The 16,675-nt window shown below is 45.7% G+C and overlaps 1 protein-coding gene across 1 annotated transcript in view; it reads left to right on the top strand.

The window, feature by feature from the left end:
* The first annotated feature begins 474 nt into the window (after positions 1-474).
* The window catches only part of LOC128273505 (uncharacterized), a 29,656-nt gene continuing 13,455 nt past the window's right edge, over positions 475-16,675 (top strand). Inside the window, exon 1 of the mRNA XM_053011478.1 lies at positions 475-600. The gene's annotated coding sequence lies outside the window, so the exon portion shown is untranslated. The remainder of the gene's footprint in view (positions 601-16,675) is intronic.

The raw sequence follows: 16,675 nt of genomic DNA, 5'->3' as shown, positions 1-16,675 counted from the left end.
CAGTGTCGAAGTTGACGTTAAAGTTTGTGGAAAAGTGTTAAGTGAAAAAGAGGCGATCGTCGCCATGAGCCAAGTGGCGATCGGCAAGTGGAGTGTGCGGTCCACTAAAACGATATTGTTTTCTCTATCGAATGTGGTGTCCCGTTAATGAGCAGGAACAGAGAGCCGAGCCGCGATTTGGGAGTCCATTAAGAAGTGGCGAAAAAGAAGCAAACGTCCGCGAGTCGCGGCGTTCCACTTTGACAGCTATTAGCGAATTTTCGCGCAGGTCATGCCCAACATTTATGGCTCTATCGATCTCCTGTGTGTGTGTGTGCCACTTTCGCGTGTTGTGTATTTTCGGCGTTTCGGCCCCGTGTGTCCCGGATTTATGATATAACCCAGTGTTGATACAGTAAAAGGGTGCGGAGGTCCAAAGAACCAGAGCTTTGGGGCAGAAGAAGGATTCGGCGACCCCCCCGGTTCGAACGGTACCGAGGAAGGAAGCTATCCATCGTGCTCGGGCCCGGGCGACATAACGTTACTTCTTGGGTTTCTACCTTTTGCTACCTCAGCAGGTCGCGGACAGGGGAATCCGAGAGAAGCAGTATAATCTTCAAGGTAAGGGTCACGCGAATGGGAAGAAGGACTAGACACGGATTACAAGAAGGCACAACGTGTTGACCGCTGCTTCCGTCGCAGATCGGTGGCCGATAGGGCCAGGGAGTGTCTGCGATATGTTTGATCACCTATCGGACAGGAAGCGCGCTCCGTGCTCCGCGTGGTGTCCAGAAGTTTCGCATTCTAATTGTAACTGTCATTCGCCGGATGAACGATAGGTATTTCGCCACTATCTTCCGGGACTATCTAGCGGCCGAACGACGTTCTGGCGTTCTGGCGCAAATTAATCTGCAGCTCGTATATCCTTCGTCGCCCCAGAGCGTGATTTGTGTGTGTGGCAAATAAAGTTGCATATGTCGGGGGCTAATTGGCTACCCTGTCGTCGGTAGCGCTGGTATCTAAACACCACCGACCTGAAACCTGTTTGGGAAACCCCCGACCCGACCCGACAAGTGTCCTTGACCGTGCGCCGTAGCGGAACACTATACGTACGCGGGGGGTTAACCTGGGCGGCACATATTTAAAATGCCTATTAAAAAGAGGTAGTTTGCAGTGAAGGTCTCCGTTCTTTTTTGTGGCGACGCACTTTGCGCCTCGAATAAGGTGTTGTGCGTTGTTTGCAGTGTGTTTTGGTGATTCACGCGTCACCGGGAAGTTTGGGTAACATCAAACAAGCATGCCTTACGAGATACCACCCTTCGCATCAGGCACCACCACAGGCTGTTGGGCGCGTTAATGGGCGTCTTCCGATAGCGCCACAAGTCCCCAAGTGCTAAGAAGGTGGTTTGTGGCATAAAAACGCCCTGCTAAAGTTCGCGGCGCGCGTGAATCATCGGCAGCCACCACCATTGTTGTTGTTCGGGCGATTATGCCTTGAGTCACTGTTTGTCAGGCGATTTAGCACGTAGGAGCACTAAAAACGTTTCAATTGGGAAAATTGGGTGCCACAAGAATCACGCACAATTCGCCAACCCGCCGTCGGTGACTAAAGCTAAAAACATTACTTCAAAAATGTTGTCTATCTACTCCCTTGGCCTATATTTTATGTTTGTGTCATTCGAACAATATTTAAACACAGCAAGCAACACACTTTACTATTCTGTGAATCTTTTTTTTTTACTAAAGCTAAATTGCGCACTGAAGCAGAACAATAACAACACACCGAACGCACAATGAAACTAATTTATGAAATAAGGCTGGGGAAAAAGAAATCGACGTTTCACACGATAGAAGCCTTTAGTGATCGATATCTCGTGAAGTATCGGTCGTACAGTTTCTAGTTTAGGATCATTTTGAAGCTGAGACTTTACACTTAAAAAGATGCTTCCACTGTATATTGTTTGTTATTGCATACGTCTTGTATTGTTGCATTCGTTTGTGAGTTACAGGATGTTAATAATGTACGCTTTTCAGGTTTTGTTTCCTAAAGACAATAATTCAAGCTAGGCCGCTGAAATTTCGCATGGTGTTTATGGTGCCGATGCTGTAACACCTAGTAATGTGCAATTTTGGTTTCGTCGACCCGTTTCACTTATTTTTTATGTTAAAACCTAGGCAGACACGTCATCGAAAATGTCGATAAAATCACAGAAATAATCAAAGTTGATCGGCCTGTCAGTAATCAGAGCATCGAGCAGGAGCTAAAGATCAATCATCGACCAGCTTAAAGCCATTTGCGCAAAGCTGGATTCACAAAAAAGCTCGATGTTTGGGCGCCACTCTATTTGCACCAAAAAAGATGATGGATCGAATTCCCATCTGCGAAGTTTTTTTTTCCAAACGGAACGAAATCGACCCATTTCTTAAACGGATGGGTACTGGGGATGAAAAATGGGTCACTTACGACAAATTTGTGTGAAATCGGTCTTGGTCTAAGCGTGGTGAAGCAGCTTAACCGGTGGCCAAACCAGGAAAAACGACTAGGGAGGTTCTACTAGGTATATGGTGGGACTTGAAAGGAACCGTTTATTATGAGTCGCTTCCGTGTGGCTAAACAATAAATTCAGATCTCTGCTATCAGGAACTACACCGTTCAAAGCTAGCAATTGACCAGAAATGACTGCAATCAGCCAACGGAGGAGGTTTTGTGTTTCACCAGGACAACGAAATGTCACATACGTCTTTAGTGACTTGCCAGAAAGTCCGGGAGCTTGGTTAGGAAGTTTCAATTCATCCACCGTATAGTCCGTACCTTACACCAAGCGATTGACACCTTTTTCGGTCATTACAAAACTTCCTGAGTGATGAAAAACTGAGATCAAGCAAGGATCTCGAGGAAAATCGAGGAAAAAGATTGGTCGAGTTTTTCACCAGTAATGGCCAAAAATTCTACAAATTCTACAACAAATTTTTCGACAAAACGGTGTATATTTGACACATTTGACAGACAATTAAAAGCACCTTAAATAAAGTTATGAAATTCACGCAAAAAACGTCGATTACTTTTTCCCCTTTTTCCGATTTTTTTACTTCCCCGATTGCCTTAAATTTTCACGAAACTACTCTGAGTTTACCAACCAAATTTTGTATATTTCCAAACCTGGTGTGCAACCTCAATTTAATGGTCCAGTCGGTCACAGTTGGTGGGGAACCTACGGCGATGCTCCGACCCTTCGGTGTCGATCCGACCATAGGTGGCAAGTAGTTCCCTGCAAACAGGTGCCAGCAAACCACAAGTCAGCGCAAATCCAATCGCCATTTCCGTCCACAGTTGGCAGAGCCCACATTGCGGGGCTGTGGCGCCCAAATGTGGCATCGCAAAAGGCGCGGTTCCGTGGATTGGTGGAAGCCGTGGTTCAGCGGCCAAGCCTTCAAAGCCTTCAGCGGCCTGTCAATCGGGTTGCGGTGGTCAAATCGGTTGCAAAGTTAAACGCGTCGACATCAGCATCAGCGCGGTCAACAATAATTGTGTGTATTGAGTTGAATAATTTCAGCTGATTGCTGATTTCTCGCCCTGAACCCTCACAGGGCCGGGTCGTCGGGTGTGTAACCGATTGACAACCGAGCCATCATCGAGCCGTAGAAGCCGGTATCAGTCAGCAGATACATTGGCAGGGGGATGGTCACTGAGTACATTGCGCCGATGTTATGGGCTTATCAAAATCGAGCACCTCAAACCAGAGTCCAGGCTCGCGGCAAGTCGGGGCGTGCCCAATAGGCCGTCTAATTTCACAACCGGCGGCTTGTCGTAAGGTGGAACGACGGTGTTTGATGATAAGATAGTGCGTATGGAAAACCATGTCAGGGTGAGCCGAAGCGGCCACGGAAGCCCTGGTCTCCACCGATGGCCTTTTCGGGCCGGGTTGGTTACACGAAAAGAAAAAAAACGAACAGAACAGATTGCGTACCGCAACACACCGTCGGCCGGTTGGCAGCCGTCGATGGCATCCTTCGCATTCCATACTCCATTCTGACGACGGTTCGAGCGAGTGATGATAATAACAATTATCCTCGACACATCGGAGATCGGATCGGAAACCAGACGCGCGCGCGCGCGGACGGCCGGCCGGGGATGGCAATGTTAGTTTCCATAAAAAGGGCACTCGCCTCACCGCAACGCGACGTCAAGGTCTCTCGGTGCGCGGAGCATACCTACCGAAAACAGTAATCACCGTCTCGACGACGGGAGCGAGGGAGTTCGAGGACGTTGTCTTCGTCCGCGGTCGATACATAACTCAGCGGTAGCTCGGCGGGTGGGTTGCGTGGTGGGACGGTAGGTCATAAGAAGCAGTTCTCGGTTTCGTTTCGTGTTTTGTAACTGCTGAATACACCATTACCCTCCACAAGGCGAAAAAAGACTTTCTCTTGTCTGATGGGTAATCGATGGCAGAAAAGCTATTCAACAGTTCTTTCCATCATCCCATGAAGGTCACTTTTGGGGTTACTTTTACTTGTTTACCCTGCTAGGCACTCAAGATCTCATTAAGTTTCAACTTTGCGAAAAACATATCAAATGCAAGGAAACTAGTTTGACGATCACTGTTTAGTCGACATCAAATAAATATTGCAAGCGCTTAGATTGGCCAACAAATGGGAACAAAGCTCTTAATTCTTTTAAGCATACATTGTCCCGGTTTTGTAGTCTAAAGTAATGTGGCACTCCTCGAGAACAGAACGATTTTGATTGGACCTTAGTTCACTATAAGAACTTCTTATCACGACAAGAGCATGGCATGGCGAAAAGAAGTTTAGCTCCTGAACATTTGAATAATATGTGAAAATATAAGTACATCTTCTATTTAAATAACTCTTTTGCGACGTTGAATATTAGATTCTAAGACTAAAATGTGGGCGACAAAATGAGATTTAGATGTAATCTAGTAGACTGGTGCGGCCATTTGTGGCCATAGGTCAATTTGAGCTCGGCGAAAACAAGTTTAGTTGAGGTTGGAAGCTTGAAGTTTTCAGTTTTTTCACACCAATTTCCTTCGTTTTGCTTGGTAATAAAGCAACTAGACTACAGTTTTTAAATTTATGAGCAATAATAACGTGATTTTTTATATGTTTTCATATTCAAAATGCAGAATTAAGGCTGAGAAACGCATGGTGAAGAATTTACAAGACAAAAACCCTCTAAATATCCCAAGTTAACCAATTCATAACGTAAATTAGCTATAAATTTGAGTATAAGTGGTAAAAACAATAGGGGTTTTGCATGAATTTTCGACAAAAGCGAGCAAGCAATCGGCAAAATAGTCCAGTTGTATAAAAATTAAGACCAATTCAAAAAAAGGACGGTATTTTACTATCGGCATGTTTGGAAACAATTCTTATTGTGCGAGAAGCTGCTTTGGAGTAATTAATGTTTGGTATGGCTCAAATATCATTAGAAGAAGTTGAACTTTTTTGCTATATGGGGTCTAAATCATCATTAGGAAACAAATTACAACGGCTCTTTGATCCAGGGATTCATTATTTGCATGAAGCCTACAAGTTGGCGACCTTTCCTAACCAGAACTTATGTGGCCTGGGTTCCGTCTGGGGAACATAAGGCCAGAACTTGATGAAAATCAGAACATTCATGAATGAAAAAGCTTTTTAGCAAAGATTTCACCGCACCACAGGATAGTGCGGCAATCCACAAGCCAGAAGTAGTCATCTTTGTCCAGGCCAGCTAATCAGTGAGAACATGTGGTTATTCATGAAACTTGGAGTATGCGAAAAGAACCCACTCAATTTAACAGAATTAGCCAAATTCATCAAAACAATCTCTACCAAAATAATACCTGAGGACTGTAGAAAAGGCCACATAACAAAACGAGAATGTTTGGCTACACTGCCTGGCCGGAATGGTATGTATTGCGGATACTAAGGTTATTTTCGCTGAATAGAAATTTAGCTTGTTCTAAATATGTTTGGCTAAAACTTGTCTCCTGTATCAATCATTCCTAAATACACCAAAACTATCATTTACAGATCTTGTTTAATGTTTTTGATTGATATTTGATTGACTAAAGCAAATTTTTCATCCTCGTATTTCCTAAAACTTTTTGTGCTCTTGAACTAAACATCTTTTCGCCATCCACTGTATATCTGGGTTTATATGACGAAAGTAAATTATACGAGACGACGGAACAGTGATCATTGTAAGGAAACCCATACTATCACCAAGACCGTTACCGGCCTAACGATTAAATCGTGTGCACAGGACTTACGAAGGACGCATCTGTGTCCTGCGCCCCTTACCGTCCGACGCAGAAGCCCCGAGGCATGACAAGCGACGGTGGGACGGTTGTAACAACTGTCGCGTGAGCGAGGGGAACCATATAAGCGTGCGAGAGGGTCCTTCAGCCTTTGGCGGTTCGTTGAGGGATGCGCGTCTGCGCGCGTGCCATACGCGCTATCTGCTTCCGGTCGGTCGGTCGGGGAACATGGAACTGTATCGCACGCCATATGCGTCCTTTCGCACCGGGGCGACGGTGGTTTATGGTGTGTGGCGTGTGTGGATAAAATTAGAACGCACTGTGTACACGATGTGGGTGCTTATGCGAGAAAGTGGTTTTTCCCTGGAATGAGGGTCCCTTTTTCGACAGTTACAAATGCGGCAGGCGCGAGTCATTGTGTTCCCGGAGGTGCATCCTGAGGTCTCGGTTTGGGCTTGCAGCTGTCGTCGGGTCGGAGGCTTTTGACGGAATATTCCCGGGACTACACGTTAGCGGCGTGCTCGACTGTCTGATGTTGGTGCGGTGCGTTAAAAATATCGTTTCAAACGCTTCAAGGAGCATCGCGCATCGCACGAACAGGCGATAAGAAATCATAGGAGGTGGCGGTGGGCCCGCCCGCGGTACGTAACGTTGGAATGCAACGGCGGATGTCATATTTTCTGCTGGTCTCCCGTGCCGTCTCTCCGTGCGCGGTCGCAAAACGGTGTCAAGGTGGAAGACGTTCCTTTTCTTTATCGACGGCCCCCGCCGGTCATAAATAAAGGTAAAATATTGAACGCTTTCGGCGGCGGGTCGTTGAAAAATGACTGCTCATTCGCTGACTCCAATCGATCCGATGCCTAGCTTCGCTGCAAAATTTACATTTCACGTTCGCCGGGCCGTGCCGTACTTGGTTCGCTTGATTATGCAATCAATTTTGTCAAATTGGTAGACATTCGTTCCTAATTAGTTATGCATAATGCAATCGCTAGCTTCCTTTCGGTTCCTAGCGTCTAAGGCGAATAAAAAACAAAGTTTCCTTCAGCAGTGTATCCTCGGTTACGTTTTATGTTTACCAGCAATGCGTTCACTGGGGCCAACATTGCCATTCCGATTGATGCGAACCGCTACGAAACCTTACGAAGCGTGCGTGCTTTTGGCAGCAACGACAGATTGTTGACTGAAAAATACACTGCTTTTGATAATGATAGCCTCACCCGTTTTTTCAGACTGAGGTTAAGACAAAACGCTGAACCTATTTTTCCTAGATTAGGAATCAATTAGTTTTGCAAAAGAAATAATATCCATTGTTTGGTTTTGCGAAAAAAAAATTATTTTGACTTGGGGAGCCAAAAAACGATAAAACGGCTGTTTCAAAATGATAGCCTTACTTGTAAAAGTCAGTCCTAGTCCAGTTCTACTAAAAGTAGTTGAATTGTCAAGTAACTGAGTTTTATTATCTCAGTAGTCTCGCATACTTCCTGTAGTCAATTGGCCATTTTGACCAAAAATGGATCGTGGAACTCTATTAGGAGAAGGCGAGAAAGGAAAAATTAAAGCATACCATAGTGTTGGGAAGTCAAATGGTGAAATAGCCTCATTATTAAAACGATCTCCAAAGGTTGTCAATAATTATTTGAAATATCCATCGGAAAATGCGATTCGGAAGTCATCTGGACGGCCAAAACTACTTTACTCTCGCGATGAACGAAGAGTAGTTAAAGGTGCGTCTAACACTACGAAATGTTTTCGGCGTATTAAAAATGAATTCCACATGAATGTTTGCTATGCTACAATCTGGAGAACTCTTAGTTCCTCTGTAAGCATTGTCAGAGAATCAATGAGAAAAATTCCAGCAATGAAGACCCACCACAAAGCAGCAAGATTGCAAATGCGAACGAGCATATGTCATGGAAAGATGAATGGAATTATGTAGGCTATCGATACATTGAGTTCTCCAATATTTAAATTTTTTTTAATCCAGGTCGTTTGGAGGGACAAAAAGAAAATAAATCTCGATGGGCCTGATGGTTTTTGCCACTACTGGCGAGATTTGAGACGGGAACCTCGTTTTTTTAGAAGACGAAATTATGGCGGAGGTTCCATCATGGTATGAGGTGCGTTTAGCAGCCAAGCTACATGTAATTTAGCAATAGTTCCTTCACGAATGAACTGTGAAGGCTATAAAGTCATTCTGGAGAGTAATTTGAAGCCATACCTGCATCGTTTCAACCACTACCAGCTAATTTTCCTGCAGGATAATGCAACTGTCCATGCAAGTAGAGCAACAAAAGCTTACTTGGAACATTTGGGAGTAAATTTAATGACCTGGCCGGCTGTTTCTCCAGATCTTAACTCTATTGAGAATTTTTGGGGAGTTCCAGTTCGACAGATCTATGCTATCAGAGGTAATTGGATGGCAAGCAGTACGAAAATATACAGACGCTTGAAGTGGCGATTAGAAATGCTTGGAGTTCCCTGTCGATGAACGTGCCAAAGAACCTATCCGAAAGTATGCCAAAACGTATATTTCAAGTATTAAATCGTAGTGGAGACTCCACCGATTATTAAAACATCATAATTGTCATTCATTTTTACTGGGTGACCCTATCCCTATTTTCTTGAATAATACATAATGAGGCTATAATTTTTAAACAGCCGTTTTATCGTTTTTTGGCTCTCTAAGTCAAAATAATTTTTATTTCGGAAAACCAAACAATGGATATTGTTTCTTTTGCAAAACTAATTGATTCCTCATCTACAAAAAATAGGTTCAGCGTTTTATCTTAACCTCAGGTTGAAAAAACGAGTGAGGCTATCATTATTAAAAGCAGTGTATCTATTCACAGTAACCAAGTGGACCCAGTCTGGTCGTTTGACTTAAAGGTGGTTAAAACTGTGTTCCTTTTGGGGTCCTCAAATTAGCATCATACAGCGACGCAGAGAGATGCACATTAATGAATTGGGCAATCGGTTTTTTTTCCCCCCGATAGCAAGGCACCGCAATAATGGCGTGATAAAATTTGTAAAATGTATCTCGGCCTCGGCCTAATGTGAAGGAGCCGACCGACAGGGCGGCCAATCAAAAGTCCCGGGGCCCTTTCTCTCCGGCCGGCTCCGTGATCGGGCTTCGATTCGAACACTTCCGATTAGCGGTGCTTTCGGGGTATCGGGACATTTTGGTTCCTTTTTAACCTTTGATGGTACACCCCGTAATTCATTAGGAGCCATTCGTATGTAAATTGTCGCCGTCGCTTCGTTATCTTATACTCTGCATTTCGACGACTATCCGGAGTGCTGATAAAAAAGTGCTGCTGACGGGTCCCATGCATGGCCCATTCGATCGCTATCACCTGCGCCGGGCGCGTAAGCATGGAAGCGCTTCGAGAAGCTCCAAATGCTGGATCCGATTGCTTCGGCTGCTGCACTCTTAATCGAAGCCTGTGGCTGGGTTGCATAATTCTTAATTTCCGACATACCGTTCGCCCGTAGGTGGTCAGCGCTCGTTAAGACGCAGCCAGTGTTGGAGAATTTTTCTCCTGACCGAAGACGGACGCTCGGATCGGATCATGGTCTCTCGCAGGCAGGCGGCACCAAGTGATGGACCCCATGTGATGTGGAACGGAACAGAGTTCGGGAAGGCCGAGAACCGCGAAATGCGCCACCGGCGGCACGACGTGACGAGGTTCCCCATTACCGGTGGCTACCCATTATGATGGGACAACCGATACCACCCGATATCCCGCATAGAGCGCTTGGTAGGGCACACCAGAAAACCAGTCCGTCAGAGGGAATGTCGTCCGGGCCTCAGACATGGCTGGCTGGTCATTGACTGGGCCTATTGAGGGGACTGCGCGACACTTTTTAACGACGATGTTTGTTGGGGACGATGTCAAAGTTTTTACGATTTGATTGGTGGTTGTTAACTGTAAAATTTTAATTTTTTAATATTCTCTTTGGAGAACTGGGAACCAGGCTTTCGAGACGCAGCTAGTTAGTGCCTATCAGAAGTGTCCCCCGTGAGCTTGGGCTCACGCATTATTTCTCCGCCCCATGTCGGGAACTTTCAACGAACGAACAGCTCCATCAACAGAACCTTGTTGTTTTCTTACCGTGAATTACCCTCATTGCCTTGCTCAGTGCATTGTTATCTTCCCGACGTCCGTGACCGCAGTTACGAGACCGATTACGGACCGCCACAAGAGCGCCGACGACGACGACAGCACCTTGACTTTGGCCCTGCGGCTAAGAAATGGTTGAACTCTGGGTACCTATTCCATATTCGAGTTTCGTGACGTGTTTCCCCTCGGTACTCGGTACTGGCCACCTCTGGGGGGGGTTGTGGAGCAAATTTGAATAATCAGTCGGTGAAGAATTGAAATTAGTTGATCGTTCCCCCCGTTGGTACCGCACGGCGGGCCACATTCCGCGACACACCCCACGCGCTGCGTGAATTTAATGGGAAGGTTCAAATCGGGAGGTAGAAATCGCGAAACGAGGAGCACACAGCACCGTTCCGGCAGTCTGTCAATCGAACGGCAGACGGCCGTACTCTAGAAATCCGATCACGTACACCACACTTGGGCACGCCGTGGAGGCAATTTCAACAACTATAACTATGTTTAGAATTTTAAATACCCCTCCGCGGCGGCGTGGCGTGCACGACGTAGCGTTAATAATCCTTGGCCTCCCCCCACACCGCCCCGTGGTCGGGTGGTGTGGGAGGTTCTGTGGGGCTTTCTGGCCTTCTTCTTCTGCTAGGCCTTCAGTGCGGGTTGTGAAGTGTATTAGTTTGCGTTCGGCCGGCCGGCAGAGGTCCCGCACGATGGCCCGCAATTAACGTGTCGCTATTTTGTTGTTATGTTCCTGTGGCCCTCCCCCATTAGCTGGCTGGGGCTCGAGTGCGCGCCGAGGTGAGCTAACTGTAACGCACCGAGCAGACAGAAGCCTTTCTATCCTTTTTGTTAGAGAGCCGACCCCGGGGGGACCGAGGGCTATGCTTTGAGTTGGGTAAGGTTTATGCACGCGAAGGAAACTTCGGCCCCACGTACGTGCGCAGGGAGCCAAGTCGTAAATGTACTTTTATTCAATATGAGTTAGCTCATTGTTGGCTTTGTTCAAATTTCAATTCGATCCGATCACGCGAGTACTGAAGCTCACGTAGCTTGGTTTATTTTTTATTAGACGAGGGAAACATTCAGAACCTAGAATCGTTTTATTTTTCATTATTTATTCATTTATTTATTGTAGGTCTTAACTACTTCTTCGATCAACGGCATAACAGCCATTAAAACAAATGTGATTTTTTATGATCATATTATGCGTATTACGTGGTTACGTGCTTCGTATCGTTTCTGACGGACGTGTGTGGCCTTGCGTTGACCTGATGGAGCACCAGACCCCTTCTGTTGGCCAATTTTACATGTTTCTGGTCAATCAATAGGGGTAGGGATCCGAATATAGTGTTTGGCCATACGGAAGCAACTCATGATAAACGATGCCTTTCAAGTCCCACCAAATACACATTCCGTCAAGTTCATTAGAAACATCGAGCATCTTTGTACTAGGCTGTTCAAAAAGTTGTTTGCCTCGATAAGAAAAACACATTTTTGTGGTTTGAAACACACTTTATTATTCAGTATGGCTTTCCTGAACATCAATACACTTGTTTCAAGGAGACTCCAATTTTTAAATTCCATCTCTGCAGTGTAGAGGATCGTAGAAAATGATGATCGAAGTCCAGACTCTTTTGTTGCGTTTTTTTCCGATTCCTCTTTATTCCACACTTCTCTTCCTGGAAGTTCACGTCTCAGCGGCCGATTATACAATGATGTTCGCAACGCATTTGTCGCTGGTTTTAATTCCTTATATACTAATCGCAGGTATCGGCGTTATCCACTTCCGGCGTCGGGTGGAGAATGCTTACTTCTATAAATACCGGCAGAGACCGGGCTTTCGCGTCATTTTGTCGTTAGCCTCTGGCACGGTCTCTGCAGCAGTAAAAAACTGGAACGCCTTCACAATACGCCTCCGCAGCTGTTATGACGTCGATTTTATGAAAAACGCTTTCCGCGCATAATTCTTTTTAGGTCTGAAAACAGATGGAAGTCGCTAGAGGCTAAATCTGGTGAATAGGATGGATATACCAACAATTCTAACTTGGATTCATGGATTGGATGGATTGCCATTTTTGAAATGCTCTTGTGACAGGGTGCATTGCCCTGATGAAAGACGATGTTTTTCTTCTTCAAACCAGGTCTTTTTTAACGAATTTTCTCTTTCAGTTGATTTAAAAGGTTACAAAAATAATCAAAATTTATTGTTTTATCAATTTGTAAGTAATCCGCTAGCAAAATTTCATTCGCATCCCACAAAACTTATGCTAACATCTTTTTAGGCAATTGCTGGACGAACTCGTTTCGGAACCGAAGAAAACGGTTCACACCACTCCTTAACCTCCTTTTTTCGATTCAGGATCATAGTGACAGACCCAATTCTCATCCATAGTGATGATTAGATGCATAAAATCCACTTTATCCTATCGCTTTAAAACGCTTTAAATGTTCTCAAGAAAGATGCATTTGAATGCGTTTTTAGCGAATGCGGCACCCATTTTGCAAACAGCTTTCAGGAACCCAAAACTTCAGTTACAATATTTGTTATACTGCTCAATGAAATGGCTAGGCCTTTTATTAAATCTCTTTTAGTGATTCGACGATTTTCCAATACGATATCCTGTATTGTTTTACGATTTTCGATCTTGTGTCTGTTTTTTGACGTTTTTGACATGGTTCGTCTTAAAGGCTACTACGACCATGTTTAAACTCAGAAAACCCCCTTTTAACCCCCTAATTAAAGGTGAAGAGTCCTTATACACTTTCAACATTCGTTCATTATTTTCCTTTGCTTTTAAACCTTTCAAAAATAAAAATTCAATCACTGCACGATACTTGATTTTTTCCATTGTGAAAAATACTGTGACATGTCGATACTAAATGATGTCGATTGAAATGAAACTCCACATACGTTCATTTGAAGAGTGTACCAATATCACAAAAAAAAAATTAGACTCGTAGCAGAGCTCTATGTTGTCCAGACAAAGAACTTATTGAACACACTAGTAGATCCAGCATTGGTTCAAAACTGTTTTATGGCCGATCTTTAGCTTAACGACGTGCATAAACTTGAAACGCTTTGAACGATACTTTACGAGATGTCGATCACTACGGCCATCTACCGAGAAAACAATGGATTTCCTTTTTCCCAACCTAATCTAAACGAAGTAAATTCACACAAATTAAATTGTTCTTGTTAAACGCTCGCGTTTAGTTTGATAAGATTGTGGTTGTGTGCGCGTTCCTTCGAGGACCTTCTAGTTTAAAGGGGAGACTACCTCAGCTTCCAACGCGATGCTACGCTTTCTACGCCGATAACGCCAAGTTTTCTTCTGGCAATGCGGATACGGAATTCTCGACCCGTGACGTGGTTTCGTTCTTGCTGGCGCCGGATGCATTCCGGACCGGAAGGAGGAACAGAAAACGATGCAAACCGCGAACGAATCTCCCGGCGCTCGATGATGCGCTGCGCTGCGGCATTACAGCCACTTCCAGAGTGTGGTGTTGCAATTGGCCTGGAACGTCGAAACGATTATGCGAAGCTACCAGCCACGGTTCTTGGCCGGGCTCATCGCTTATCCTGATCGCATTTTTCGCCTCCCACAGTCCCAGCCAGTCGCCAGCGCCAGTGGAGGTTGCGCTTGCCTTCCAAACCGGGGCGGGGGGCCTGGGTGTTCTACTGCGCGCCATTCTTCTCCGGGACCGCGTGTTGTTGTTGGCAATGGCCGCGCAAACGGTGCCTCGGAACCGTTTAGAATACGGCCACCGACACGGTGCCCGACCCGATGATGGATAACTGTTTCGAACCGGTCGACCGGGCCGAATTCGGCGAGGACGCAGCACGGTTCCGTCCCGGTGCGCGCCCGTCGAACAACAAACACCACCCCGCGGACCCAGGGACCGCGGGGTAGGGGGGCCGCTTTCGTCAAACCAAAACACGACACGACCAACGTGAAACCGTGGCCTATGGCGGTAGCGCGGTATGCGAAATGTGTGCGGAGCCCCAAATCGATCGACTTCGGCGTTTGTTGGGAGATTGTGGAGATGCCAGTGCCGGGTGGCGAGAGGGGAAATTGGACTCCATTGGCTGGCTGCTGGGAGGGGAGATGAGGGGGCTCGATGACTGAAGTGCCGCCCGCCAGCGGTACAAGTTCCTGGCCGCCCAGGCCGGCCGAGAGTCTCTTCGGGTTGAGAGCAGGAAGTTGGGGTGGTGGCCGCCCAGCGAAGCCGTTCGTCAAGATGAAGTGGCATGTTTAGTGCGCAAAATTCCCTAACGGCACTTGCGCTTTGCGCGGCCGCCCTCTCTTTAAGTCGCCCTCAAGAGTGAGAGAATTAAAAGTGGTTTAGCATCGTCCGCCGCCGCCGCGTGGTACCGTTCGGTGCTAATGGTTTTCGATGGCTCGGCGGGTAGCGGCCCCCTCCCCGGGACTCCGCGGTTCTGGATGAGTGATAGTGCCTAATGATATAACACCACACCGCGTGTACCGCGCTCCGCTTTTAACCGGCGTTCCTGGTCCAACAGGATACTCGAAGACCTGGATCAGCTGGAGTGAAAGCTGGAGCACGATCCCGCGAAAGGGGGAACGAGCCGTGAACAGCCAACAAAACCACCGCCAGAGGGCGCTTTCGCCCACCAGGAGTTCCGAAAGGCGAGTTGTCGGGATGGCCCGCCCGTGATGAGGTCTTTAAAGTTCGCCAACTTCGTGACAGATTAAATGCGCCCGCCCGATATTTGGAATCGCCACGGACGGACCAAGCGCCTTGGACCAACCCACCACCCACAAGTCCAGTAGAACCAAAGTGACCAACCTGTGTGTGTGTGTAATTAATGGCCAGAAGATCAAAGTCACCTGACGTCCTTCTCGGGAAGCTACGCCATTCAACATTCATGCGATTCCGCAATGTTTACGAAATCACTCTACAGGAGGGGACAGTTTGTTTGGTGTTTTTGGGTAATTGAGTCCGGTCCTTAACTTCACGTCCATCGAGATCCACGCTAGATTAAGGCCCAGCCCACTGAGTCAGTCGGACCTCTGATCAAAGACTGCCTAACCTGCGGGATTAATGCGCCACATTCACATGTGCATATTTGACTTTATTGAAGCGATGACAGGTTCGGTGCATTAATCATTCCGGACCGGACTTGGCCGGACTCGAGGTCGTCGTGGCTGTTGCTACAGTGGTAGACATTCGTTTAGCCGCACCAACAGATCTTAGAAAAAAACGGTCCGCAAATCCGAGTAAACATATTTATTCGTGTTATCACTCTATTTTTGTGTTGATGTATTCGTGGTTAGCTTGTATAAGAAGTATGGTGGGAATATGTGGGTATTTGTGAGCGCTGTGCCATAAACTTTGAAAAAAACGTCAGTTTTGTGCATGCGAAAGTTGGACATTCGTATAGCCGCAGTGGATCAAAAACTCAAAATTCTACTAATCTGTGTGTCGTGCCGTAAGTTTTGAATTTGCACTAAATAGTGCAACTAAGTAAGAACATTTCAAGCATTATAGGGATTGTTTTTGACTTTGTTTTGATTTTTAGGTGATTTTTAACAGAAAATGCCCCGGCTGGGAATCGGCTGACAGAAGAAGAGCGACGATTGATCGCATCACTAAACAATGATGGATGTTCTAATCGTTCGATTGCATCTAATATCGGAAGGTCAGAGAAGGTGATTCGAAATTTCGTTCGGAAAGAGCCTCATACGTGTAGCGACCTCGTCGTAGCAATATCTTTTCGAAAAAAGTACGCGTATACGAATTCGAGCAGTCGAGTATCATCGTCGAGCAGTGTTTACAAAAAATCGTCAAGTATTCTTTGATAAAGTTTTCTCCGCACAATCGGAGATTACTCAAGTTAGTTCATGTGTGACACTCAACTTATTCAGAAGCATAATACTAGTCTTCCCGATCACAAAAATAAAATATAAGAAATATACAAGATTTCTACATACGGTATGAAACGTGCTACAAAGGCGAACACTAAAGTTTCCTTGCGACTTAAAGGGCAAATAAGACAGGAAGTAACGCAGAACAAGCTGTCCTGCAAACGAATCAAAGTTAAATTAGATGTTTCTGTAACAGAAAGACACATTGGACGCATTCTGAATACTTCCAACAACATTAAATGAAAAAAAAAATGAAAGGAAAGCCAAAGTAAAGTGGTATCCATAAAGAGAACCGTCTAAAGTTTGCTAGAAAGCACATGGCATGGGGGCCGGAATGACGAAATATATTTTTTTCTGATGAAAAAGAGTTTAATCTTGATGGTCCAAACTGTTACAGTGGTTATTGGCATCATTCAAGACAGAACAACAC

The sequence above is a fragment of the Anopheles cruzii genome, chromosome 3, assembly GCF_943734635.1.
Source record: "Anopheles cruzii chromosome 3, idAnoCruzAS_RS32_06, whole genome shotgun sequence".
Taxonomy (NCBI): domain Eukaryota; kingdom Metazoa; phylum Arthropoda; class Insecta; order Diptera; family Culicidae; genus Anopheles; species Anopheles cruzii.
Note: the sequence above shows the minus strand (reverse complement) of the source record. Positions and strands in the feature narration are given on the sequence as shown.